Source organism: Saccostrea echinata, unplaced genomic scaffold, assembly GCF_033153115.1.
Source record: "Saccostrea echinata isolate AGI-Se365-2 ecotype Australia unplaced genomic scaffold, CSIRO_AGI_Sech_v1 ptg000025l, whole genome shotgun sequence".
Taxonomy (NCBI): Eukaryota; Metazoa; Mollusca; class Bivalvia; order Ostreida; family Ostreidae; genus Saccostrea; species Saccostrea echinata.
This window is the reverse complement of record NW_026889774.1, coordinates 25,866,206-25,885,145: the sequence shown is the minus strand read 5'-3', so window position 1 is coordinate 25,885,145 and position 18,940 is coordinate 25,866,206. Positions and strand designations below refer to the sequence as shown.

Here is an 18,940-nt window from a genome sequence, read left to right as displayed (position 1 = left end):
AATGAATTGATTTTGAGGAAGGAGGAACTTGTGGAAAAGTATCTCATCGACCCTCAACCCCCCAAACCTTCCGGGGTGGGGATGGGGGGGGGGGTGAGGGGTATACAAAGAAATGTTGGACACCGTATTCAAAATCTACAGGACAACATCTGCTGAATATGAAAAAGGAGTTTCCCGTTTGATTGATTGTATGTTGTTTAACGTCACATTCGAGAATTTTTCGGTCAAATGGAGACTTTACCGTATGCCGGTGAAGAGCTTCAAATTCTAATTTTGTTTTTTATTACCTTTCATCATATTAGTTTTGCCATGCAGTATTTTTCATCTGTAGGTGATTCTGCTTAAGTGTGCAAGAAAAAAAAAACCTCTCGGTATCCAGTTTGATTTCAAAATCAAATAAACTCACCTAAGTGAGGTATGTGTTTTTCTATGGATATCTCACCTTATTAAACAATGTCCTGTTATAAGATATTGACAGGTCAAGTGTAAAATGTGGTTTCATTCAGTGTAACTTCTCATTTCCATCTTAATGACATTATTCCCCTCAACAGTTACTCATTATCACATACAATCATCCATATTATACTTTTTAGATAAAACAAATGGCTCGAACCTACAAAAAATTCAAACATGTGAAAAGGGCATAAAATGCCACCCACCTCCAAAAAATCCAGGTATGTAATCAGCTGCCTAGAATGAGCATGCCATCCTTTCGACCGGTCACATCCGTCGTGAGCCCTACTATAATGTGTATTTACGAAATTCTGACTTTAAAGAGGTTGTTGAAATCTCTGTAAAATCAACTTATCTGTCAGTAGCTTGCACCGGTTTAAAATTTTGTTGTACCCAGAACATGCTTTTAAGTATCAAATAAATTTGGAGACATCAACACCATATGCAGGTGAAAGCGGAAGATTAGTACATAAATAACGATAGTTGAAGTTATTTCGGTTGTCATACAATTAAATTGTTAGTTGGCCATTATTGTCTTTAGTCAGTAAAGCATCTAAATACGAAACATATTTCGCAGACTCTCTGGTATCTTTTATTTCTAGTTCACTGGGATATATCGGGTCGACATATGAATGGAAATTACAATAATTGTTAATTGTTATAACGTCGACGATATAATATGAGTGTCGAGTTGAAGGCCACATCAAGTGTTTTCTTCCTTTTATGTAGAAGTTTTTGAGTAAATCCTGCTTCATAGGCATATAAAACAGGTCCGCTAATAAGGGAGCACAAATAAATCCATCGGAATTCCAATTTTTTTTTTTTACAAGATCTGTTCTTCAAAGATAACATTAATGTTGTTAATGAGGAACTCCAGCATCTTTTTAATATCAACTTCATAATGTATGTGGGTAGAATCATACTGATGTTTAGCAAAAGAATTTTGTTGATGACCAATGATAAGATATGAAGATTGATGAGTTCTATTTTTATTCAAATGGAATCAAAACGTCTAACTTTTCTTTTTATCGTGGGAAATTGTTGTATAAAGTGTCATTCGTCCATAATTTCTATCCTATTTTGGACACATGCCTAATGTATGCAGTTATCACTATGCATTATTTTAACCAATATTTAAGAACTTTTATGGATTCAAGATGAAATATACCTAGTTTGCAATATTAGAGTAAATCCTAAATTTGAAGCTTGTGCTGGAAACCTTGACATCGCATATGAATAAAATAAATTTGAAAGCGACGTAAAACTAAAATAAGCGATTAGTCGATAAAACTAGAAACACGAACTCTTTGATAAAATATTGATGTTTACTTTATTCCCAAAACAGTTGATTGACATTTCCCTAGAAGGTCATCCTCGATGATTGGGCTGCGAAAATCACATTCTGTCCCAAACTATAATTAAGGGAAAAAAAACATATTTGGTGAAATATCCACTGTCTTTTTTGAAGTTGAGGCCTTTAGCATTTTTAATGTAATCTTTATTTAAGGAATAACTGTCTAATTTTTTGGTTTCATGATGTGATCAATCGATTGGCTTGCGTGATAATTTGCATAAACGCCAAAGGCGTTTATGCATAAAAATATCACGCAAGCCAATCGATTGATCATCGTCATGAAACCAAAAAATCTGACAGTTATTCCTTATATTTACATGCTCTTGATTCTGCAAATTTACGTGCTACAAGCCCCGCTTCTGTCACGCCTATCAATGAACCAGTAGATTTATGTAGAAATAAAGTAGTTTTACTATTTGAAATTTTATCTCGGACAAAAACATTGGAAAAGTAAATATTTTGACATAAACATCCTGAAAAACTTCTTAAGATTATATTTATGCTTTTAATTGTTAGGTCACCTGAGTCACTCAGGTGATCTATTGCTATCTGTTTTTGTCCGTCGTCGTTCGTCGTGCGTTACTATTTGAACGTTTTCAGCTTCTCTGAAACCATTGAACCAATTTTAGCCAAATTTGACATATAGCTTCTATGGGTGAAGGGGAACAAATATTATAAATTCATTGTCCCTGCCTCCCTAGGGCCTGATGGGTTGGGCTAAAACCAAAAAAAATAATGCAATATTTTTCTTTACTCCTAGACACCAAGCAGTCAAATTAGTTTCATGACTGTAATAACCCAGGCAAAAATTCCACAGGTAAATTAGTTTTCACTATAGTTAATCAAAGTTTTAACTATAATTAATTAAAGTATGTTACCATGAATTTCAGATCATTATATTTTATTTTTTTTTTCTAATTTTTACAAGCAATTTTCTTTCATTAAAATGAAATATTACATGAATATTTACTTACTATTTAAAAAAATAAAGAATTAGTATGTATTTTAGGAAATATTAAGGCTCTAAATCTTCAAAAAAAAAAATCTAAAGTAAGGTGTAATAGTAAATCAAAGTAACAAAGTGTTTACTATAGTTAACTATTGTAAACTATAGTTAAATTTTTGTTTACTAAAGTAATGTTTTGTTAGGAAAGAATTGGGTCCCCTACGGAAATTGTGAAATTCATGGCACCTTGGTCAGAGGTTATGGTGCTAGGGCAGGACTGTATAGATCATGTAGTGAAAGTGCATTATTTCTTTGAAAATCTTCTTCTCTGCTCCCAGATATTAAACAAACTGACTAAAAACATAGTTATAATGGGCAAGAATGATTCTTCCAAAATTGTGAATTTCATGGCCCCTCGGTCAGGGGTTCTGGTGTTAGTGTGGGGCTCTTTTGATTATATGATGAAAATGCATTAATTATTTGAAAATCTTATCTCAGTTAGATAAAGGACTCCCATACTTACATCATCTTATGCGGATTTTTGGAGAAAAGAATTCTGTCGTTACGTTAAATCTATACAAATGGGTTCGTCAAATAAATACTTATGTTCTTTCCTCAAATACACTCTTTTCTCATAAATAATATAAAGGTAAGTCGTTCTGCAACTTATCATGCTATAATAACGCTATCCGGGCGTAGAATGAAAGCCAGCTTGTTCTCCCTGCACTGATTTACATGACGTCACTGACCAGTATTACACGCAGTTTCTCTGTACTTGAGGCGCGGATCAACGTATTGTAGCTTGTAAATATGAAAATTAAAATGATACAAGCGCTATCTGGCCAAAATGGAGTTATATTCTTAAATGTATTCATTAATATATTAGAATCCAATTAAATTGAAAATATATAGATCTCATATAAAGCCGTAGTAAGGCATTTGTACAATAGCATATATAATGACAGGCACAGCCCCTCGAACGTCTCAAGAGTTCAATGATATCACTATAAATTATGAGTTTTTAAACGCGTGTAGCTATTATTCCTACGACTTTGAAAAGTGCTGGGAGCTGGATGTGCGATGTTGCTTTATTACTTAAAGTTATTTCAATGCGTACCTTGCCATTGTAGAAGGTTTATCAAAAGAGTGCTTACTTTTACCTAATTCCCGGACATTAGGAAGTTGCTCCCAGCCCTTTTCATGTTAAGGAATTTGTCTCAAAGAAAACACAATTAATTTCAGAGCTTTTAGCATTTTTGTAGCCGTACATATTTTTCTAATTTTAAATTTGGCACGTACCAAACAGTTGACGTAAGTGACGTCGCGTGGGCCAAAGTCAGCAGAGATCCAATATATACATATGCAAATAGCAAAATTCCCATTCATCAAAGGTCACGCTGTTTGGGCGTCCTTAACATAGCTGCGTTCTCTGTTCCTGGGTATTAAACAAACTAACTAGATACATAGTTATGATGAGAAAGGGTGTCTCTTCCAAAATTGTAAATCTCATGGCCCCTGAGTCAAGGTTCTTGTGTAAGGACTGGGCTTTAGTGATTATATAGTGAAAATGCATTGAATTTTATTGTTTGAAAATCTTCTCTACTCCTGGGCATTATTCAAACAAACAAAGTGCATGGTTATGATAAGCAAAGATACTTCTTCCAACATTGTGAATTCATGGCCCCAGGATCGGGGTGTGGTAAAAAGGAGGGGGGTCTCTATTGATTACATGTATATAGTGAAAAAGCATAATTTCTTTGAAAATATTTCCCCTTCTTTTCGTTATAAAGCAAAGAAACCAAGTGTATAGTTATGATCAGCATCTTCTAGAACTGTGAGTTTCATGGCCCCTTGGTCAGATGTTCTGGTGTAAGGATGTGGTTCTGTTTAAAATATATAGAAAATACATCAATTCTGTTAAATTATTCTCTCTTCTCCTTAGCATTAAGCAGATATGCAAAGTGCATAGTTAAGATGAGCAATTTGGCTTCCTACAATTTTTCTTAAAACTTGTGGTCCCAAGGTCGGGGATTCTGGTGTTTCTCGGGGGGGGGCACTTTTGATAATATAATAAAAATGTGTTAATTCCTGAAATTCTTCAACTAAGTGCACATTTATGATGATGAGGATACCTCTTTCAAATGATGAGATTCACAATTCATGATACTGGGTCATAGGTTCTTGTGTTAGAGTTGACTGTGTGTAATCTGTAGTGAAAATGCATTATTTGTTTGAAACTCTTCTTTGCTCCTGGGCACATCAGGGGCAACCAGAGTAAATAGTTTTAATAAGCAAGGGTATTCTTACCAGATTATTGAATATCTGGAGCAGTTTACCATGTGTTCTAGTCCTGGCCAGGGCTCTATTAAATAAATTTTATTCTACTTAGAGTTACTTAGAACTTAAATTACTCCCCCTCTGCCATTCACCTTGATAATGAATCAATGTAAAATAATGTATTTGATAGGTTAAAAGAATAAGAAAATTATGAAAGATTTTTTTATTGTATAATACAAAAAGTACTTTCAATAGTTTTAATAATCCGGTAGACTTGTAATTAATAGATAAATAAAATATGACAAAAATAACTTATCTTATTAAATGTTCTTCAAAGATTAAGAGAGGCCAATGTGAGAGGTAAGACATAACATGATAATTAATTATATGCACATATATATATATCTGGATCTCCCATGATTTGTGGTTGGATATGATTTGTTTCCAACGAGTTGTTTGTTTTTTATTGCCGAGCCTTGGCAAGGGGATAAAAAAACACACACCGAGTTGGATAAAAATCATATCTATCTTCAAATCATGGGAGATATTTTTATCACATGTTTTTTACGTCATTATTTACCAACGTCTCTATATGAGTGAAAAACTCTCGAATGGGACGTAAAACAACATACAATCATTATTTACCAATTATATGGAGATAACGAACAGTATTCAAGCTCAAAAGTCTATTAAACGATACAAAATAGGTGCAGAGCAAAAACGGACCTCCAAAACATCAGAGGTGGGATCAGGTGCCATGGAGGAGTGAACATCCCCTGCAGACCGGTCACACCCGCCGTGTGTTCCTTGTCATGACCGGGAAATAACGGAAAAATCCGTCACCACTTTCACACAAAACGCATTGTGACGTCACAGCTGTGGGATACGAAAAATATCCAATTAGTGACATCCACTGGATAAAGGAGTAAACATGTGATAAATATTTATTTCATTAACTGACATATCAGAAAACTGTTTTAATTGAAATTTGATTTAAGTTTCTTATACTGTCGAACCATGTTCTTTTTTCTAAGTTTTTATTCTATTTTACCTTAATTAGTCATTATAGTGTTGCAGTAAATGTTTTAAGATGGTAATAAAAATATCAACATAATAGACTAGACAGAAAATATAACACTGTTGTCTCACACTAGACAAGCCTTTTTAACGCTGTTGATAATGCTAGAAATAAAAGTTTTAATGAATAAGTAAGAAGAAATAGGTATATACCCAAAACTATCTTTCTTTTAGAGCAATACAGAATGTGCAAAACAGGTTGCAGAAAATCAAGTACATTTATTAACGTTAATATCCTAAGCAGAACTATTTCAAAATGGATAATTTTTGCATATCGTCTGAACAAATCGTTTGAAAACGTTGTATGTTATGTACTTTTATAAGAATGTCAGTGTCCCTAGATAACGCACTAAAAAGCCACCTTTTGTGTAAAGAATCTTGGTGAGCCAATTTTGCGTCAGTTTGTTTATCCCAATGGCTAATTTTCTTGGGAAGCAAATATCTGATTTGACTCGAAAGTCTCAATCAGCTATTCATTAAAATCCTGTTCTGAGACATCGATGGAAGCTGTAAACATAAACTCGAATCAGAACATCAACAAAAAAAAAAAAAAAAAAAAAAAAAAAAAAATAGAAATGTTTTTTCTATGTACAATTATCTGTTTAAAATCTTATATGATGACAATATGCAAAGCATTTCAAGATAAATGTCGTAATATGGAGAGTAAAAGAAAATACAAACTATTTTATGAAATGTTACGTTATTTTAGGGAAGAATTTTCTTCTATGTTGTCAAATAATGTAATTGTCTGACATGCTTCTTTTGAATCGATCGCGGTCCCTCCTCTGCAATCCAAGAGTATTGAGTAAGAGGGTTGATCTTAACCATGATATCTGTAATAATTGGTGGTCGTCAACAAGATAGAATATACGGATACCTCCTAGCATTTTTATTGTAGCCTTAAAATTTTATTAAGATAATCATTAATACTTCTTAAAACATAAACACAGATAAAGCTTTTGTCTATTGCCGAAGGACAACAGCAGAAACATTCTTGTTGTGTTACTTTTTAGCGCTCATTTTTTTCAGTTCATCAACAAATGTATCAAATTTATCACATGCGACTTAATTTCCATGTTTTTAAATTCTATATATTGGGAAAATTTTGCCCCTTTCGCCCAAGACACACGTGGGCAAATTTAAGACAAGGGGAATTCAAAGAAATAAGTATAATTTCTTTAAAAAAAAACCTCTGACTGGGTGAATTTAAAACGTTGTTTGCATGTGTAAAAGGGCCAGAATAATACGCCACGAAAATAACCCTGTATTCAGTAATATATACTGCAATATTGCTATGAGTTGCTTTCTTAAATTTATTATCATATTAAGGTCATTCCCATATTCATTCCGTTGTGCAAAGATCTTGTTATGCCCCCGGATCGAAAGATCCCGGGGGTATATTGTTTTTGTCCTGTCTGTCTGTTTGTCTGTTTGTCCGTTTGTCTGTTTGTCCGTTTGTCTGTTTGTCTGTTTGTCTGTCTGTTGTCAACTTTAACCTTGCCCATAACTTTTGATTGATTGGAGCTATGACTTTCATATTTCACATGTGTATTCCTTATGACAAGACCTTTCTTTGGGTACCATCATATTTGACTTTTTGACCTTGACCTTGGAGTTTGACCCACTTTTGCAAAATTTTATGAGACTTTAATCTTGGCCATAACTTCTGAACAGTTGGTGCTTGGGGTTTCAAACTTCACATGTGTATTCTTTGTGACAAGGCCTTCCTCTGGATACCAACAACTTTGACCTTGACCTTGGAGTTTGACCTACTTTTGAAAAACTTTAACCTTGGCCATAACTTTTGAACAGTTGGTGCTTAGAGTTTCAAACTTCACATGTGTATTCCTTGTGACAAGACCTTCCTCTGGATATCGACCACTTTGACCCTTTGACCTTGACCTACTTTTGAAAAACTTTAACCTTGGCCATAACTTTTGAAGGGTTGGAGCTAGGGCTTTCATACTTCACATATGTAATCCTTGCGACAAGTTCTTCCTTTGGATATCAACCACCACTTTGACCTTTTGACCTTGACCTAGGAGTTTGACCTTCTTTTGAAAAACTTCAACTTTGGCCATAACTTTTGAATGGTTGATGCTAGGGCTTTCACACTTCACATATGTAATCCTTGTGACAAGACCTTCCTTTGGATACCAACCACTTTGACCCTTTGACCTTGACCTAGGAGTTTGAGCTACTTTTGAAAAACTTTAACCTTGGCCATAACTTTTGAATGGTTGGTGCTAGGGCTTTCATACTTCACATATGTAATCCTTGCGACAAGATCTTCCTTTGGATACCAACCACTTTGACCTTGACCTTGACGTTTGACTTTTATTTAAAAAACTTTAACCTTCGCCATAACTTTTGTACAGTTGTATCTAGGTCTTTCAAATTTCACAGGTGTATTCCTCGAGACAAGACCTTTCTTTGGGTATCAACATTTTTTATCTTTTGGCCTGGATTTTGACTTGCATTTGAAGAAACTTTAACCTTCGCCATAAGCTGCCATACGGGGGCATCAGTGTTTCACAAACACATCTTGTATATCGTTTGATTAAACAGTGAGTGACTATAACCCTGTCCAGATTTTTTTTCGTCTGTTGAAACGTTGAAAAAAAAAAAACCTGATAAAACGCCAAGATCTGATTTCAGATAATCGTTCTAAAACTATGAAATATAATAAAAATAAAATGCGAAGATAAAGAAAAGTGATCATTCTCAAAAGTGCATTTAAACAACTACAATCACAAGCAGAGCCAACACAGAACAGTTTGGATCAGGTGCCATAGGAAAGTAAGATTCTCTTGTCGACTGTTCTTCTTCTGGTCGGGTAAATGACAAAATCCATCAACTATACAGTTTAAAAATAATTGTATATTGCTACAAACATTTAATTAAACTTTACATAAGGCTTGTAAAAGGATGAAAAGTTCTAAAAGGCCAAGGCAACCTTTAACGTCATTTGCTCTTCAATCAACGATAAACGAGATTCATGAACGATGGAATGCATATGGAATAAGACTATTGAAAAGTTAACATGATAGTAATAGCTAAAAATACACAAGGTGCACCGAAGCTGAAATCAAAAAGATGCTATAGTTTTTGATTGACAATATCTCAGTAGTTTTTGCAGTCTTTCAACAATCTTTTCCAATTTCAACAAGTTCTTACTGTGCCCCGTTATTATCAGACCTATTTTATTCATATGAAGCAGAATGTAGTAAGATGTATCGACAAAATTCTATAAATTATTAATTTTTAGTTTCATCCATACCTTGTTTCGAAATATATCCCTTTGAACTCGAAATAGAAGATACCAGAGAGACTAATACATCTGTTTCATATTTAAATATTTTACTAGAAAGAGACATTCATGTCAAACTAACAACAAAACTTTATAATGAACGCGATGATTCTAACTTTACTACCGTCAACTTTTCTTATTTATATAGCAATCATATAACTTTATCACTTACCTATAGAGTTTATGTCTCCAAGCAGATTTGATACACAATAGGTCTAAGTAAAAATAATTTCTAAAACAAGGCAAGCTTTTGGGAAATAGGCTTAAGAAACGAGTATATTAACGGTCCAATCCAAAGTCACCTTTTGGTAAATTCTTTGATCGATACAATGACCTTGTTATCAAATAGAATCTCTCGTTAAATCGAATGTTAGCTGATTTGTTTAAGTAAACTTCTAAGGCCATTATTTTGACACTGAATTGTCTACAATTTTTTTTTCCGTTTGACCATACATGTCAAAGAGCACACAGCAAATATGAATGGTCGACAGGGGATGCTTACTCCTACTTGGCACTGATCCCACCCCTGATGTTTTAAAGCTCCGTGTTTGCTCTGCTTAAAATAGATATCGTACCAATGGACTTCTGAGCTTGTTTACGACTATCTTTATATTTCATCAGAGGAATTCACTTTAGAGCAAGATGTAGTGTTAATAAATTAAAATATTTGTAATAGATTAAATTGATTTGTGGACTAATTTCAAAAAATAACTACATTAAAGCGTCAGCAACTTGACTTGTGGCTATGTCTGTGCCTGTTTCTCTTCATATTTAAAAGTAAATTATATACATATATGTTTATCAATTTTTAATAGTCCCTTTGAAAGTCAACATTTTGCAAATTCTATGGTCGATACAATGACCATGTCAGCAAATACAATCTATTGTTACATGGAATATTGACTGAAGTTTTTCATACATATTTTTAAGCCATTATCTTTATACTGATTTTTTTAACGGATTTTTTCCATTTGCCGGTAGTTAAAAAAAAACAGAACAGAATTTTAAAAAAAATCAATTCATATTGTTCCAATAGACTTTTGAGCTTAGTTACTGATTCTTTTCCTCATAGTTCATTTCAATTACAAGAAAAAATTTACCCATTTGCATTATTAGATTTTTTTAATTTGAAGCCCGTTACCGATATCCGATGAGGTCATATATGAGTGAATTAATAATCGTGCAAAGGACGTAAAACTACAAAATTAAGCTTAATTAATGAATCACTTAAAAAATGAGCACTTTAACAAATTGTTGATGTTATTTTTATTTCCTAAACGTTTAATTAACATTTCATAAACGTTTAATTAACATTTTGCTGCATGCTCATTCTCGATGATTGGGATATAAATCACTCTCTGTTCCAAACTACAATAAAGAAAAGAAGAAAAAATATCTACTGTTTTTCATTGTTGAGGCCCTTTACATTAAATAAATCTTTTTTTTAGTTGAAATAAACATATAGAAAAAAGTTATACAGTCAAAATTCTAAAATTATTCCTTTTAATCTATTTACTTATTAGTAAGCTTATCTGTTTACAATACTGTAATTTTACTAACCGTAGGGACAGCACACACCGTAGGGCCTCCAAGGGCGGCTGAAGCAGCAAAATGATCTCTCTGGACAATGGTGGTGATATTGACAGGCTGTGTAACTAACAGGATGAAGTCCATATGGACATTCTCCTAGTTGGCCTTTAAAAAGGAAAGCAAGAGAAAATGATCACAATATATAAGGAATTTTTTTTATTATTGAAAAAACAAAACAAAACAATAGAAAGTAAAATAAAATGAAAAAACAGTTTTAAATTGATAAGACTTCCTATTTCAGAAATAGTTTGAATGAAATATAAAGATAACGAACAGTGTTCAATTCCGAAAGTTCAATGAAACGATACAAATTTGGAGCAGAAAAATTTAGAGGTGGGATGAGGTGCCATGGAGGAGTGAGCATCCCCTGCCGACCGGTCACACCCGCCGTGTGTTCCTTGTCATGATCAGGGAAAAAAACCGGAAAAATCTTTAGACAGTTCTGTGTATAAATAGTGGCCTAACAATTAGTATGAAAAACGTCAGTCAGCATTTGACTCAATGGTAGGTTGTATGTCCTGTCAAGTTCATTGTATCGACCATTAAACTTGCGAAAAGAAAATTTCAAATGAGACTATTGACGAAGCGTTCTTACATATATCAATTGGTTGTTTTGTTTTTAATGTAGAAATTCAAATAAAGAACCTTTTATTAAAATTTTTTTTTAAAATCTCTAAAGTTAAAGATTATCATGCGATTATAGATCGAACACTTCATAAAACTTTGTGAAAATTATATGTAGAACTAAACTTACCAAGGGCGCCGGCCAACAAGACAAGAAAGCTAAAAAGGATGATATTCTTATGCATCTTGAAATGTACACATTACTTGTCATGCAGTGTTCCATTTATATACCATTCCTTTTGATAGACAGTAAAATATTAAATAATTAATCTTCGTTTAAATCAAGACATAATTATTTCCTTAAGTTTACAATTTGCTAAGTCACTATGTATTAACTCCCTGCACATGATCACGTTTTGTTTTTCTTCAGAAAAAAATGTCAGCAATTGGTCAATGTTATTAATTTTTATTCTATTCACATCATTTAAATGACTGTTTATGAAGAGGAATAATATTTATGATGCCCACATGATATTTATAGAAGTAAGTTCCAATTTTTATGTGAAACAAGACACAAACACCCCACCAAATCACGATAATAACAATTTAAAAATGATTTAATTTATTTGATAATCGGTTTGCCATGAAATATTGTGGTAAAAAAAAATCCTGTTTGGAAACCAAAAGCAGCTTTATGAATATGATATTGTGACCATTACTTTATACATGTATCAGAGTACATATGTATAATGCAATTTTAAATTGTATTAAAAAAAAAATAAGAAAGAAGTTTATCTGAGTTTTTCGTTTTCAATTTTGGAATATTTTTGTCATTTAAATATATTGTTTGGAAATACAATTTATCAGTTAATGGAATTTTGTCTGAAATGACACATGAAGATAAGGAACAGTTACGAAGATCAGAAGTCTTGAAACAAAACAAACTGGGAAAAGCAAATAAGGACCTCTAAAAACATCAGAGGTGGGATCAGATGCCATAAAGACGTTAGAATCCCCTGGCTAACGGTCACACCCACTGTGGTATGCTCTTGTCATAATCGGGCAAACGGAAATTTCTTTTATGAAAAATCAATCAAAATTAGACTTCACTATAGATTATTCTCGAATGGAACGTAAATTAAAACTACATACAATCAATCAATCACAATAGATTGTATTTGCTAACAAAGTCATTGTATCGACCATAGTATCGATCATGGTATTGGCGAAAAGTTGATTTTAGATGAGACTGTTGTATCCTTATACCATCAACTTATTTGTCAATAGCTTGTCTCGTTTAAGAAATTGTTTGGAAGTAGAGCATGTTTTTGCCTATCGAATCAACTGGGAGACATAAACTGATAATGGTATATTACTACACAAATCTGGGAAGTTCAGGAGATAAAAGTTTAATTTATCACGTTTATAAAGTTTTGTTATAAGTTCACTGTCCATGTCTTCACACTTTTTCATTTATTATTAAAACCTGTCTTAAGTAAAAATCAAAATAAGAAACATATATGTCAGACATTGTGGTGTCTTTCATTTCGAGTTCAAAGGCATATGGATTTTTTTTTTTTTTTTTAAAATTATCTTTTATCATTGAGAATGACAAGTTCACCATTAAATCACAAAAATCAAAACCAGTTTTAGCATGTAGATTTTGTCTATAATATGACCCGTGATCCACTGGACTCGAATATTCATCGGAAAGAAAGAAAAGATATGTAATGAACGTGTATATTCTAGGATAAATGGGCCACTTTGCCATATTTTGTTTTGTAAAAAATCTGTATTTTTACATTAAGCAATATTCTTATTCACAAAAGCGTCCAATCTTGTATTTCTCCATTTCAAGATGAAGTCTACACCATGTACTACTTATACATTTTTTATCGACCATTGCTTTCAAACTTTACAGTGCTAAGGTATCAAACATTTGAAACATAATTTTTCGACGTGTAAATGCTCGTCTTCTCCCTACAGATATAGCCCTGCTGGTCATATTTACTCAGTTCTGGTGACATAAATTTATTTAATTTATTTAACAATGATAACCTTATATCACTTATTTCAATAGGGTCAACATCCAAGGGACACCGATCTTTCAACTGACGACAAATTTCCATCAATATTATCTAATTGTTAAATATAAGAAGACCTTCTCAAAATCTATAAGAATGATATGTGTAATATAGGAGCATACGGCGGGTGTGACCGATCGACAGGAAATACTTATTCCTACTTGGCACCTGATTCCAATTCTCAAGTTAATCACAGGTCCCTGCTTGCTCTGCTCCTGTATCTGAATTGTTTCAATAGACTTTTGAACTTAAATCGTGTTTGTTATCTTCATATTTCATGTTCAAATCTCGCAATAATCAGTTTAGTTGTGATATGAAAACATTATATCCTATATGCAAGAATTCAGAAGTAAAAAAAATGTAGATAGATTACACACACGAATATTTACAGTCCGCATTTGATAAAGCAGGGAACAACATAGTCTTTGTTTAGAAAGCTCATGATTACAATATAGCATTTAAGAGGAACTTGGGTTTAATTCTGTAAGTGGTAATCCAACTTACACTTATCGTTCCCTTTCTAAGGAGATGTCAGTTTTAAATATATTTAATATTCCCGATACCCTAATTGAATTTGAATTATCATACTTAATTCCTTTACTTCACAAAAAGCCTTACAAAGAGACATAGCGGGTTGTGGTATACGTTCTATCAAGCCTTATTCTTTTTTTTCGCACAAAAATATTGAAAACTTTTCAACAATTTATAAAATGATTCCTCATGATAAATCCGTGTCACACTTCTTGACATCATAGATAAATTCTTCTACTACTAAATTTGTATACCTTGTCATTGGTCAACCAAGTGGGTTTCAGAGACCATGTTTTTACCAATCTATTGGAATTTCCCATGTGTACAAATTGTTCCCTGTTATTAAAAAACTGTATTTCTATGTATATAAAGTAGAATTTCTTCAAAGCGTCTTCTATGGAAATGGAATATATGGAGATAACGAAAAGTATTCAAAATTCCATTAAACAATACAAATTTCGGAGCAGAGCAAACACGGACCTCAAAAACATCAGAGGTGGAATCCGGTGCCATGGAGGAGTGAGCATCCCCTGCTGACCGGTCACACCCGCCGTGTGCTCCTTGTCATGATCGGGAAATAACGCAAAAATCCATCGACAATTCAATGTGTAAATACTGGCCTAACAATTAGTATGAAAACGTCAGTCAGCATTTGACTTCATGATAAATTGTATTTGCTGACAAGGTCATTGTATCGACTATGGAACTTACGAAATGACGACTTTAAACGTGACTGCTGATTTTCTTATTTCATCAACTTGTTTATCAATAATTTACCTCGTTTTAGAAATTGTTCATACGTAGAGCATGCGTATCGAGTCAACTGAGAGATATAAACCCCGTATGCAAGTGATGAAGGTAAATGTTGTATATTGCTACATAGGTAAGAGAATTTATTAAAATAAGTTAAAGTTATTAGTTTATCATAAAGCTTTTTTAAAATACCATTAATATCTTTTTCTAGTAAAATATCTGAATATGAAACAGATGTGTCAGACTCTGTGGTATCATTTATTTCAAGCTCACCGGGATCGTATCGAAATAAGAATGGAAATAACCACTGTTAATTGACAATACGTCGTCGATATATCTAAATGTCGAGTCGAAGGCCACTGCCATGTTTTCTTCTTTTCAAGTATAAGATGTTGAACAAATTCTGCTTCATATGAATACAAAGATAGGTCTGCTTATAAGTGGCACGATTGGTACTCATAGAAATTCCAATAGATTGTTGGAAGACCTTGTCTTTTTCTGTGACCTTCATTTTAACATCAATATATATTGCCGTCCGTTTATCAATTAAGAACATTCAATTCCATTCCTAAGCTGATTCGATACATCACATTGAACTAGAAATAAAAGACATCACAGAGTTTGACACATCATAGTCATTGTATCGATCACAGAATATGCAAAATGTAGACTTTAATTTAGAATCCAAATCAAAATTAAAACCGACCTCGCAATACAATATTATGATTTGAACGCATTTTAAAGCTTCGAGAAGTCTTAACATAGCTGTGATCGCGTATGACACTCAATCTATTTGTAAAAGATAAGTTCCAACATTAAGTTTTTAAAATGGAATTTTGCAAATTGTTTATAAATTCTTTCTGTTGCATTATTTATACTTAAATGTCTAGAACGCAAAGAACTCAGGAAGTTTAGAAAGAAAAAAGTTTCATTTTCTTTTCATTGCATTTACATATAACTGATATTTAACAACACATAACAACAAAATGTACAAATGTTTGTGTTATATCAATATCGTTTTCGTTACCTTTAATCACATAAGATTTGTGATGCTGCATCTCTGACTAATACGTTTTCTTGTTTAAAAAGGTACTGAAATCCCGATATCTAAATTGATTAAAAAATCAGATGAAATCCCAAAGGCAATATATATTTTTTTTAATTTCAGCTTACTTCTAAAAAGATTTCCTGTGCTACGATTTTAACAGGACAAGTGCTTTATTTGATTTCTGGAAATGTAATTTCACAAGTCAATCTTACTGATCTTTATTCTCTAAAAAGTTATTCCTTATTACATATGATTAAATACGTTTCACTGAAAGTTAAACACTTTGATAATTAATTATTGATTTCCTCTTTATTCTCCAAACGTTTTACAATATGAATCACTTCACTGCTAGTTCATCCTAGAAGAAATTAATGCGAGATCGTATTTTGTCCCAAACTGAAAAAAAAATAAAATATGTACTTTCTTTTCGGATTTGAGGCTTGTTGTTTTACAAGCATTCATTTTTATAGAGAGAAAATAGAGAAAAATGCGGATTATGAAATATTCAAATTATTTATATTTATCACATTAACATTAAGCTCACTTACTGTTTGGACAACAAATGCCGTATGACCTCCAAGGGACAAACAAGCAAAATGATCTTCCTGGACATTGATGGTGATATTGACAAGCTGTCCAACTTACAGGATAAAGTCCAAATGGACATTCTCCTTGCTGGCCTTCAGAAGTGAAAGAGAAAAATAATTTTGGAAGTTTATTTGTATATAAAAGTAGCTACAAGTTCTAAAAAGAAAAACCTTTAGAGGGTTAAAAAGGACTGTCTGCTTAAAATAAACAAATAGGTTATTATTCCATAGAGCATTCGGTTCCTTTTGATTTAAAACTGCAATTTAATATTTAAAAATCTTTTTTTCCATAAAACAATATCTGACTTTGAACAATAACACTAACCCTAACCCTAAAATGAATTTGAAGATTCGAAAAATGAGATAAACCTTGAAATTGATCTTGTCAAGAAGAGATGTTTTAAAGGAAACAAGGGCACCTATGAGAAATAAATGCAGAACAAAGAAATGTTCTCTTACCAAGGACACTTATAATTAATAAAACAATAAAGATAAAAAGAACAGTATGTGTATGCATATTGAAATATGCACCTTGCTGGTCATACAGTGTCCCGGGCCCTTTATATACCATTTCTTTTGATCGACAGCAAAAGTAACGTTCGTTTATATCCAAACAGAAAAACATTTCCTTGTTTTTGCAATTTGATATATCACTGTGTATTTACTACCTGCATGTGATCACGTTTTCTTTACTTCAGTGAAAATATTTTCGGCAAATGGTCTTTGTAATTAATTTTTAAAATTTAATTCACGGCATTTAAATGATTCTTGTCAAAGATAAGTGATGATCACACTATTATGGAAAAATCCCGGTCAATGTAAGTAATTTTGATTATAATTCAAACGAAAAAGTAACTTAATTGGACACTTTATCATATAATTTATCAGTAAGATCCCAAAGGCTATTGCAGTTCAGTTATGTTTAATTTTCAGAAGATGGCACCGCGATCATTGCTTTGAATAAAATATTTTATTTAAAGACTTCTTTATTAGTAACTTATAAGGTTTCTAAACAGAAAATTAATCTGAGTTTAAAAACGTGCAATATTTGCGAAATTCATGACTATTGCACCTGAACCCGCCTCTGATGTTTTTAGAGGTCCGTGTTTGCTCTGCTTCCGATTTGTATTATTTCAATTGACTTTTGAGCTTAATTACTGTTCCTTATCTCCATATTTCATTGACATGTTTCACATCATTTGTTATACCATTGTTTTCATATCTATTTTAAGCTCTGTAAGTTCGGTTACCAGTTCAATAAAGACGTCATCAATTGCCTCATTATTCCCATTCATTTAAGAGTTCTTCCAGAATAGTCAATATTTCTAGCTTTTTTTCCAGAACTCGGTTACTTAAGCTACTAATACATGTTTTCTTAGCCGGATTAAAGGGTGTGCTCACATTTTTATTCTATGTTGAATGTATCCACATTTGTTTTGAAAGTGAAAAAAAAACTTTTATATTTTGCAACTTTCCTTTTCCTTAAGAATAAAAGCATTCATTTGAAACGAAACATAGTAAAAGTTATAAATAGGTCTATAGACAGGGCCATTAAACGTATATTGTATTCTTTAATTTATGTGCTGATTATACAGTGTTTGAGTCAGTTGCAATGATGCTTTTTGTTCTCGCCTTAAAAAAACCGAAACAAATCCAAAACCAAAAAAAAAAAAAAAAAAAAGAACAACAAATACAAACAAACAAAAACAGTACCTAACAAAAGAAATTACGAAGATATCAAATTAATCATGGAAACTTATCAAAATTATTACATGAATAAATGAAGCAAGTACAAAATATGCTTACATTTGTAAGACATTTTGAAGAAATACATGTACTTTCTCCGCATTTCTATAGCCGTGAAGCTACATTTACCATAAAGCTTCGTGAAGAACAGGCAGATAAGGCGAATAAATACTAAAAAACAATCAATTATTGTATTAAGTACATGTACATATGCATGTATTCAGAAAGAATTTCTCAACATCAGGGTGAAATTATGACAATGTTTTCCTGCGAAACATAACTGGTTAAACTGGCCTTTTCTTTGTGATTGAACTCAAGCAACAAATATGCTGGTTTTATACATTAATGGGGTAACTCATCTTAACTGAACCATATGAAAAATGGCGCTACTTTTTACTCTTCTTATCAAGATCCATCTGCATATGTACAAGAGCATGCTTTAAAATAATTTTTAACCGTGACGGGCTTTTAATAAACTAAATGTTTGCTCTGCTCCTGATTTGCATTGTTTACATGGACTTTTGACCTTAAATACTGTTTCTTATCTCCATATATTTCCTGATGTTATATTGATTGATCGATTGTATGTTGTTTTATGTCCCATTCGAGAATTTTTCACT

The 18,940-nt window shown here is 32.5% G+C and overlaps 1 protein-coding gene and 1 long non-coding RNA gene across 2 annotated transcripts in view; one reads left to right on the top strand and one right to left on the bottom strand.

Moving 5' to 3' along the window:
* The window catches only part of LOC133192267 (alpha-1A adrenergic receptor-like), a 145,239-nt gene that overhangs the window by 18,356 nt on the left and 107,943 nt on the right, over positions 1-18,940 (top strand). The gene's annotated exons all lie outside the window — the stretch shown is intronic.
* Positions 10,667-11,816, bottom strand: LOC133192779 (uncharacterized). Its single transcript, XR_009721871.1, has 3 exons — positions 11,762-11,816; positions 10,978-11,112; positions 10,667-10,785 (listed from the first exon to the last, which is right to left on the bottom strand). It is a non-coding gene; the product is annotated as an uncharacterized LOC133192779 (long non-coding RNA).